The sequence below is a fragment of the Ruditapes philippinarum genome, unplaced genomic scaffold, assembly GCF_026571515.1.
Source record: "Ruditapes philippinarum isolate M1 unplaced genomic scaffold, ASM2657151v2 ctg2372_1_1_1_1, whole genome shotgun sequence".
Lineage (NCBI taxonomy): Eukaryota > Metazoa > Mollusca > Bivalvia > Venerida > Veneridae > Ruditapes > Ruditapes philippinarum.
The window spans coordinates 244377-255077 of NW_026857664.1; the positions used below are offsets into that span (position 1 = coordinate 244377).

General features: G+C 29.4%; 1 pseudogene; it reads left to right on the forward strand.

The window, feature by feature from the left end:
- Positions 1 to 1048: 1048 nt before the first annotated feature.
- Positions 1049 to 10490, forward strand: LOC132750525 (proton-coupled folate transporter-like; annotated as a pseudogene).
- Positions 10491 to 10701: the final 211 nt, after the last annotated feature.

A 10701-nucleotide genomic window follows, 5' to 3' on the forward strand; every position in this document is an offset into this window, starting at 1 on the left:
ATGAGCTAATCAATGGCCATGCTCTGGAGTGCGGGTAACTAATACCTGCACACCAGTTAACGCACTGCGTTTATATGTTAACGATTTAACTCTGACACATTTTCAACAGAAAGGTCCCCAAACTATGATACAAGTTTTACATTTTGTATATTTTAAATGAAATAGCAGTATAAAAGTTAGAATAAACAAATGACAGTTAGGTAATGTCAACCCTTGCCACACAGTCGCAATATATTTATAACAACTATAAAGCCACACGACTGACATCTATGACATAAAGGTTAGCACCGTAAAGGAATCATGGGGTTATAAAGTTATTTTATCGTGTATTTTGAATAAAGTAAAACCGGATCGTATTTGATTACAGACAAATGTTTGTTTTTACCATGTCAATAATACTCAACATTGGCTTTGTTACGTTTCATGCTATAAATAAATAATTAATCATTAAATTCAGACAACTTTACACCTGATTTCATCAATGAAATTATCATTTAAATCCTATGATAATCATTAGGCTACACGTACAGGTCAAGTAAAAAACGTTCTGTTTAACACTTATATATATCCTTTAGCAGGGTAACGAATAATCGGATAAGTTAATTATTAAAATGACATGAACGATGAGTCCCTTTAACTTTATTAATAAGCCATCCACTATATGAATGATGCAGTCATACATAATTACATATATACGAGTATTGTCATTAACATAACAAAATGATATTCTAAAATTTTCTAGTTTCACAAGCATTTGACTTTTGTCTTGCACGCTCATTAGATAACAGAAAATAGCTACAGGAAATTTATTAAAAGTCTTTTCTCGAAACATAATGATGTCGCCGTTAATTAGCAATCATTTAAAAACTTATAAACGTCATAAAACAGAGATGGTATGAAGCAAAACTGATGTCCAGAGAAGATTTACCTTTCCGCGTCACAATATATCCGGTACGTGAAGCAATGCTATAATTGAAAACTGATAACGGATATTCTCTGCCTATTTAACAAGGCGGTGCCTATTCCAAGTCACGTATTTAAACGGCCGTGTCAGAGCTTACGTTCTTCTTACAATATCTGATAATAAGCCTTAACTTGTTGATGAAATTAACTTAGATATAACGAACTTGGAAAAAAATGAACAACCATGATTTTAACAAGAATAATTAATGAAAATCTTCAACCGATTACGGATATCGTACGAAATATATTTTAAGGCAATCAACACATAACAAAACAATATATGTTTGGAATTTTAAAAGGTATGTTGGTTACAAAATATTTTTTGTTGATTTATTTCACATTGTGTTTTTATTTCTAATAACGTTTTTTGTCATAACAGAAAGAATAAAATAAAATAAACATTTCCTTAATAAGTGGAGATTAATTAAACAGTTTAAGATGTAAAAAGACCTGAAACTTTTAGCATAACGAAAACTGTCAAACTCAAAAATGGAATGAAAATGTTCCAGATATATTTTAATTTGAAATAAAAGACAATTCAATCAACGGTTGGTGATGATTTTTTAAAAATAAATTTGTTTCTTTTGTTTCTTTTTTATTTACAATAAAAATATTTCTGAATATATTGCATATTTAAAGATTGTTTTAGTTTCCTATAGTTAAACTTTAATTTACTCGCATTTTACGACATTTTTGGAAATAATCTTTTATGTAATATGTTACTGAATGTTTTGACACAAACTTGTTTGCAGACAATTTAAATAAGACTTTGGGACTAATTTGGGACAGTTATTATTATTTATTTACTATACAATATATAGATGTTACTTTTTTATTTACAATAAAAACATTACTGAATATATTTCTTTTTTAAAAATTGTTTTAGTTTCCTATAGTTTAATTTACTCGCATTTTACGACATTTTTGGAAATAATCTTTTATGTAATATGTTACTGAATGTTTTGACACAAACTTGAATGATCACATTTTTGTCAGAAATTAAAACAAGACTTTGGGACTATTTTGGGACAGTTATTATTATCTATTTACTACACATGTGTTAGATTACATATTATAAATTTCTATATCTCTTTTTGAAACAAAAAACAAAACAAAACGACGAGAAATAATACTTTTGTTAAAAGTTTTATTCCTTAAATAAAGCTTACTCGTGTGAAGTGCGTATTCTATTATTTGATATCGTTCATGAACCTAAAAAGGGCAGTAAAACATAAACATCTGATACTGTTACTTTACTACTTTTAATGTAGTTAACATATCTATAAATCTCAAACAAAATGACTTTTAATGCATATTCACCTTGTACCTATTTTACTTACGTATCACATAATGCAGTAACAAAGAAATTTTATGAAATGTTTGCATATTAGAATTTTCTTCAAATGAACGTATGAATAAGAAAAGATCCAGCATCATTTTGTACCTATTTTTAATAAAAACATATCAAAAGAAGATTTCTGGAATCACGAAATCAAAATTTTCATGCAAACTGGATAAATTATTTATTCTATATAGGACTTTTAAAATGCTTACAAAGTATTTCTTTCATTTTTCTCTCGACGTCTCAAAGAGAATAATATATTGACTTAATTTGTTTTGACAGAAACGTCTTTCTTAACTTACAAAATGTGTCTTCATGAATTATGTATTTGTCAATAAGATATATGTCATTTAAAAGTATGACAAAATACTTTTTTCCCAAAATGTCATGGTTAAGATTCACAGAATTAAATGAACAGTTTTTGTTGATGTTTTATACCAAAAAATAACAAAAATCATACATTTATCTTTAAAAAAGATATTTTCAGATTTCTAGGATAAGTAACCAAATAAGGAACTAACTAAAAGGAACGATGAATATCTAAATTTAATGCATTTTACTAAATTGTCTAGTTATAACATACCCATTTGTTTTGATGAATTATTATAGAGAAAGTATGATGAAAACTTTTATAAAATGTATCAATATACTCATGCCTTTGTCACGTAGTAAAGCTCTTTATTTCTTTTCAATTTTGTTTACTCAGAAATTGATATAGTCATAAATTTAAAGATACTTATTACAAAGTTCTTTTCAATTTTGCTACTTATAAAAATTGATACAGTCATAAATTTCAGAAAAAAAATCTTATGACAAAATGTGATATTTACGTACTACACTACTCATTAAAAAAAAACTTTTAAAAAGTTTTGTTTTTCTTATAAGGATCTGTTTTCTTTAATTTAAAAGTAGATAACAGCTTAAAATTGTACTAGAACCGCGAATCGATTTCCATAATTCTTTTAAGTACACTGTCCAATGGGAAAAAAATGGTAGACGGCAATGCCAAATCTCCCCTGGGATCGGATTACAATAAAATGAATGTTTCTTTCTTACCAAGCACGTTTTTAATAAAGAGAATTGTGTTCCTTCCTTATGGCTTATTTAGCAAATTGAAACCTGGAGATAAATAAAGCGGCACTTATGATGTTGCTTTGTCATGAAATAGTCTTATTCATCATCCTTTAAGGAGTAAAATATCGTTTGCTAGCATAAATGATATATATATAGGAAAATATAAAATTAGTATGACTGCATTTATAATGAGTGTAATCATTTATAAATTGTTTGCAGTTTGAGTTTTAGTAACACAAACCTTTAAACATTAAACCTTTTCACTTGAGATTACGTGACACGCGTATATTCAATATGTGCGATAAAATTGAAGATCATAATTACTAAAATTATAGCAATGGTAAACAGAAAATGTGCCAATAAACGAAATATAAATTGATTGACTAACTGAAAAACAATGAATAAAATAGTTACATGTAGCAATAGCTTCATTTTTTGCTCAGTTTTACATTTATATAAACATATCCATGCCAATAACTGTTACTTCAACGAAATGACTTTTATATTACATATACAACATAAAGAGCTATCCTTTTTACAGAATTTACATCATCGTGTCAAGTAAAAACGTTTAAAACTTTTTAAAGTTGCCCTTTAATTAGTATAGATAAAGCAGTTTTATCACTATTTTATTACAACGCTGAAGTTCATTTCATTTAGATTTTTATGTCGTAATGCTACACATGTCAACTAGGGATTACCTACTGCACCTTAAGTGCTTGTAAAATACATTTTGATTGTATGATCGCTTGTATCATCGGTTGCACATGAGAAGGCTTTTTATTCTGAGCACTTGAAAGAGTGCAATTAACAAATGACATTTTTATCTCAGTCGATTTGTGATTTGGATATACTCTCAAAGGACATACTTTGTTTTATTTTTCAAGATAAAGTAGCAATTTCGTTCATCGATCCAATCAAGCCATGCCTAAAGATTCATTTAACCATATGTTATGACTCAACGCATACAAATCTGAACTTTGTAATGGAAATACAAACCGGATTACAGCTATTTTTCTAATTAGAATATTGGCATGATGCGTTTTTAAGAAAACCAATGTAGATATTATCACATTTATAAAAGGCAAATATTATCATCAAAATCTCCTACGGAATGATTTGCAAAGAAGCAAATCAATCTAATAATGTTGTGTTTTTTCATGGATTGTAATTTAATCTACTCCTTTTGCGTTTCCATGGATTGTAGATTTATCTAGTCCTGTTTGTGTTATCATGGATGTTATAGTAATAAATAACATGAAAAAACATAATACTTATATTTATAAATGTGCACGATAGTATGGCTTCAAACATATTCACAAATGCAAATAGACCGGAAAAGCCTGCAGGTACTTCATTTTAATCATCTTGATTGAAACTTCGTAATACAGTCTTTCTATGCTTAAAAATCACGTATCAATTACTATTATAGGCATTTCCCATAGGAAACATATACCCAAAGGTTATGTGGTATTCCTTTTGATGTTGTCTTTTGATAACCATATTGTTAACTGTAATGTTAAAGAATGACAAGTTTAGAACTGGAATGGTTTGAATCTACGGCCAAATAAGCAGCCGCTTCAATTGGACTATTTGCATGATGAAAAAGAATACAGTCATTTTCATTTTAATTACTTTAACGGAATTTACCATTTATTCATTTAATTTATTTTCCAATGACTCTTTCAAGCACATTTTTTCAATTTTGTTAGACACAGTGCATGTCATATTAGTATGTATGAGATTTGGATACCAAAAAACTTTAAAAAAATCTTTTAGAACTATTGTGAAACTTCGTTATTCTTATTTAACCAGACAAATGTTTTTATACTCCTTATTACACATCGAAGTTCGAAAAAAACAACAAATATATATGTTCGATAGCCACAAACTAGTTATGTTTTTGCAACTCAACTACGGAAATAGATGACTTTAAGTTTATTATAATATTATTAATTTTGTTCTTTTACTTTCAGTAATTGCTAAAAGATAATATTAATACTGTCACTGTTTCGGGTTCTTTTATAATGTGTTTGAATTTCTACTGCTTTTACACATTTATGTTATACATTTTTTGTTATACGCGGTGTAATATTTTGTTAACGGTCTAAACATGTTTTTGTTTTTAATTTTAATTCAAATTTCAATCGTTTTCATGATTAAAGTTTACATTGTGCTTAAGCCGAAGTAAGGGGCAGGACAGTAGCTCGCACTTTCCACAACCGTTATTGAACCCAGGCAATCAGAGCCTGGCGTTTGTGGCGTCTTGTTTCTATTACTGATACTATTAATACTCGTGAACTGAAATTGAAAAAAAATAGTTAAAGAAGTATGAACATATTGTTATCGGTACGAAATGCACTTTGCAGTTTTAAGCCCCATCAAAGTTACAACAAACATTTTAGGTTATAATAATCATTAATTATTTGTGTAATTTAATATATAAAGAAAGTAATATATAATATATTTACGATCTTATTATTTGTATCGTCCGTTATAGATCATAACATGACTACCCAAATATATCTCTATATAATCAACACTATGTTTTATATACTAACCAAGTTTACCGCTGAAGATTAAGAACAGAAAATACGGCAAAAATGTAAAACAAAAACTACACAAAAGTAATTTCAGACTTGCAGTGCTCAAGATTATTGCAAATTTGCGGGAAAAAACAAATGTTCCAAAAATGTTGTCACCATCTTTTTTCATGCGTATAAAAAGTTGTTTGGTGCCTTGATTGTCTCAATTTTATCTAATTGGTTGAAAGACAATTGCGAAAATCGATTAGCGGGACACAATTTTAGTGTCTAATTAGTGTTGCAAATTGGTTAGGACTCCATGATTGTGACTTGAATGAAATGAATACAATTAGCTATGTGAAAATCCTTCTACATAAAATAAAAACTTTTTTGGAAGCTATATCACAGACAAAAAAGAAATGATATTTAGCTGTACTATTCTAAAGAACAGGTTATGGTAAGTAAATATGCATGAAACTGTCATGGATATGAGTAACAGATCGGCGCTGTAAGCGACTTTCAAATATCATTATGATAGAAAATTGAATTTCAGCAGCTACAAATATTAACTTTACTGTTAACATAATATTATCTTATTTCTCACATTGGATATAAATATCACTGTTAACAGTATGTATAAATCATTTCAAATATTCGTACAAATAAGTCTGCAAAGTAAATACTGGTCATAATTAAGATGAAATTTGTTTCATTTTTTCTTCACTTTTTTTCTCGATGATTTACGACTAATTATCATTTAATTAACGGTTATGCCAGTCAGTTAAAGATAAAGTCAAAATTTATTAAAATTTCCCTTTCATTGCTTTACAAGATGTAGGGTTAAGAAGAAAAAAATATTAACAATTCACGAATACGAATTTAAGAATTAAGAGGTGATTTTGTTCCTTGGCGTAATATAGAAGATGAAAAGTTATATATTATATATTTATACCATTTCTTCACACAATTATTCTCTCTGTAACATTAGCGGCGACCCCACTTTCCAGTCAATGATGACATATACTGAAACGGAAATAAATGTATGAACCGTCAGTAAGGTGTGAGAAACAATACTACCGAACAAGCAATCGTTGTAGAAGGTCTCTTGGGAGATCAAACTTGGAGAAGATGTTGATGTTATAATTGAATCTTATGTAGATTAGTGGTGTATATGTAAGAATAGTTCCAGTTCCTGACGATTCCATTAATGATTTGACAGGTCCATGGACTTTAAATTTCAAGATACAGAGGGATTGTAAAATATATTCATCGTGAACAGAATAAATATTTTCAATAATAATAATAATCATGGAAAATCTGAAATTTATCTTTAAAAAAGAGACAAACAAAAAATTAATAGAGTAGCTAAAATTTGCTTGCATGTTGCAGACAAATATAATTGAAATCGAAATAGTTATGTTCAATAAATACATATAATATAAAGCAGCCACATTTCTATTATTTCTGGGACAATTTGAATATAACATGCTATTATTTTACAACCATTTTCAACACGACTTACATCTCTCTTTTTGTATGAAACGTTTATGCGAAATATATCTTCTAGTTCCTATTTCTGTACAGGTCGGAATAAATACATTTAATACAATTATAAACAATTCACAAACGAATATGTGTATGCCATTAAAAAATTTACTCACGAAAATGAAAAAATATAAAATGTGATTCTAATATTCACATATTCAGTGAAGATAATATCTAGTAATTGTACAACACATGAATTATCTATTTACTGTTGTTTATTGCTTTATATATTAAATTTCACATTATTTCATTAATGTTATTTGTTCTACAGTACTGTCTGATAAAAACACCGTTTGTTATTATCGTAAGTTAGTACTTCTAGACTGCAACGGAAACTGTTCGTAATGGCTAGTTAATGTTCCCTTTTTATTACCAATTTCGTAAATGTCACGTGTAGTTTCCATTTACTTCAATTAGGAACAAGTATATCAGTATCGTCCATAAACACTGGGTGGATATCGATTATAACATTTAATACTTTGTTTTATTGTTCTATGGTTTCATTTGTCGTCAACACAAATCTAGTAATATGGCGACTGCTTTTCCGTTTCTTTTAGAATAAATATATGCCTTAATAAATATGACAGCTGTTTATCATTATTGTCTGTAAAACATGTTTTAAGTTTGACAAACGTAGCAAAAAAAAAAACTTGAAAATAATGTATTTTCTTTAGTCTGTGTAGTGAGTAATTTCTATATGCTAGTTAACAATGAGAACCTGATATATGCCATTAAGAAAAGCCTTATCATACTTTGACATAAATAATGATAATTGAATAAAATGAATAACAGAATTTGGTAATTCTGTTTTACATTACGAATTTGCTTTAAAAGTTGACAGGGCAATATCACATGTTATGACATGTGAAAAACTATGATGTGTGACATTAATATGACACAATTTCTTGGTTTAAAATTAGCTTAAATTTGCTTATATATGAATTAATATTACACACATAAGACACGTGCTTTTTGGAAATAATCATTTAAAAAAATCAAATTGCAAATTTGCTTAAAAAAGTGATAAATTTCAATGTATTAGTGTTATGATAATTATTATCATTCGTATTAGCCTTATTAAAGTATTCTTTCCTTTTTCAGTTGTATTGAATCACTGGTCGAGAACAAGCAGTGACTTACCTCAGAGATCTTTTCAATGGACAGTGTCATGATATAAAATGCTAGACAGGCATGAATGAATTAATATATTAATAAATGAAACGAGTTATATAAAAGTAAAATAAAAAAGAAACATACACCATAACAAATAGTCATACAATAAAATATGAATCAATTTTATTCGCATATCAAAAAAGTAAAGGAGAACATTCCTTCACGATTTTCGGTCAAATGTTGGAATTGTTTATATGGATGTCCAATCGACCTTATTTTTCTTCTCTACAATGTAGGAGACTCAATGCTAGATGCTGTCTTACGACCAAATATTCCACAAATCGTATGCTTTAACATGTTTCCAGACAGGATAGACATGTGTAGAAACCTAGAGACAACACCGGATTTAGAAGATGACGTACAGAAACAGGCAACAAATTATATTATCTATCACAAATGCCTGTCAAACTTTCCAGCTTTGATATTAGGACTATTTTGCGGCGCATGGAGTGATAAATACGGTAGAAAACTACCTATGGTCCTACCGTCAATCGGGACAACCTTTGCTATATTATTATACATGTCTGCAAACATCTCACCAGAATCGTCTGTTGCATTTTTCTTAAGTGGGTCATTTATTCATGGGTGTTTTGGAAAGACTTCAATGATATCTATGCGCTGTGCATACGTTCACACCAGTTGATACTCTACTACACCGGCAAAAACTCTCGGAACACAATAAATTAGGTCCTACTCAGCTGCAAATGCAGTTCTATTGGCACTGCTCTCTTACATTGGCTCTTCTCTTTAATCAGCTCTGCGACTACTACTTAGAATCAATGCAGATATTCTTACAACGTATTGCACAGCGTCGTTTCTCAATGCTATGGTTGTCGTAGTTGCACTTTGTTTAGTGAAGGAGACGGTTGCTGCCAATGAAGGCACAGAAGTCTTCCCTTGCAAAACAATATTTAGACCAGAAAACTTCAAGGACTCTCTTATGGTACTTATAAAGAAAAGAGAGTTTAATTTGCGAAGAAGTATATGTATGCTATTATTTGTTCTTCTTTTGCATCAAACATGCCGAACCGGTTTGACGGACGTAACTCTTCTCTACACGGAATTACCTCCACTGTCTTGGCCGACGTCTTGGTTTGGATATCTTTCGGCGGCTGACAATGCAACAATGGGAATAGTGTTACTTATCATCTTACCAATCTTGTCAAATGTCATCAAGTTATCCGACTCTGTTATAAGTATGATTGGTTTGGGATGTGCAAGTTTACGATTTATAATTCTCACTTGGAGTAAGCACACATGGATGGTGTGGGTTGCTATAAGTATAGGAAGTTTTGGTGGTCTTATCAATTCACCAGCCCGGTCGTTGCTTAGCAAACTTGTACACGAGGATGAAGTAGGAAAAATATTTTCCGTTTTAGGCAGTGGGGAGACTATAGCAAAATTTCTAGCGCTTATCTTTACTGCGTTGTACGGAACGACGCTTGACGTATTTCCTGGTCTTTCATTCCTAATAGCATCTGGCCTGTATACATTTATGTCATTTCTAATTCTCTTCGTTCATATATCGACAAGGGATTATTTAGAAAGGGACACAGATGATGAGAGTCCTTTTGTCAGTAGATGTGAATCCGACGAGTGCATAGAAATGAACAACAAAGCCGATTTTCTTATAGAAAAGGAGTGATAACTAATAATGTGCTCATTAGAATATTTGAAATATTTTTTATCAGAAATAAATTCATATTTATTTGATTCAAATGATTATATACATAAATTATATATACAAACTCTATTTTTCCACTAAAATATAAATTGTTTATTATATGTTGTAGTGTATTCAGTCTATAATATAATATTTTAATTGTTCGTCTTGCTTAATACTTTTTACCAACGGAAGTGTAATTAAAATGAACATTGAAAACTACACTGTGTCTAGCGATTTATTAATTTAATTATTTAGCACCTAAGCGGAAGATAAGAATTCTCAATAAGTAGAACTTTAATGTCAAAAAGCAGAATCTCCTTATTTTTGTGCATACGTATAATGGAAATTGTGCGCTAAATTATGTTCTCATGACAAATGATAATCAAAAGAATGTCCCCAAACCCACCAGTTTA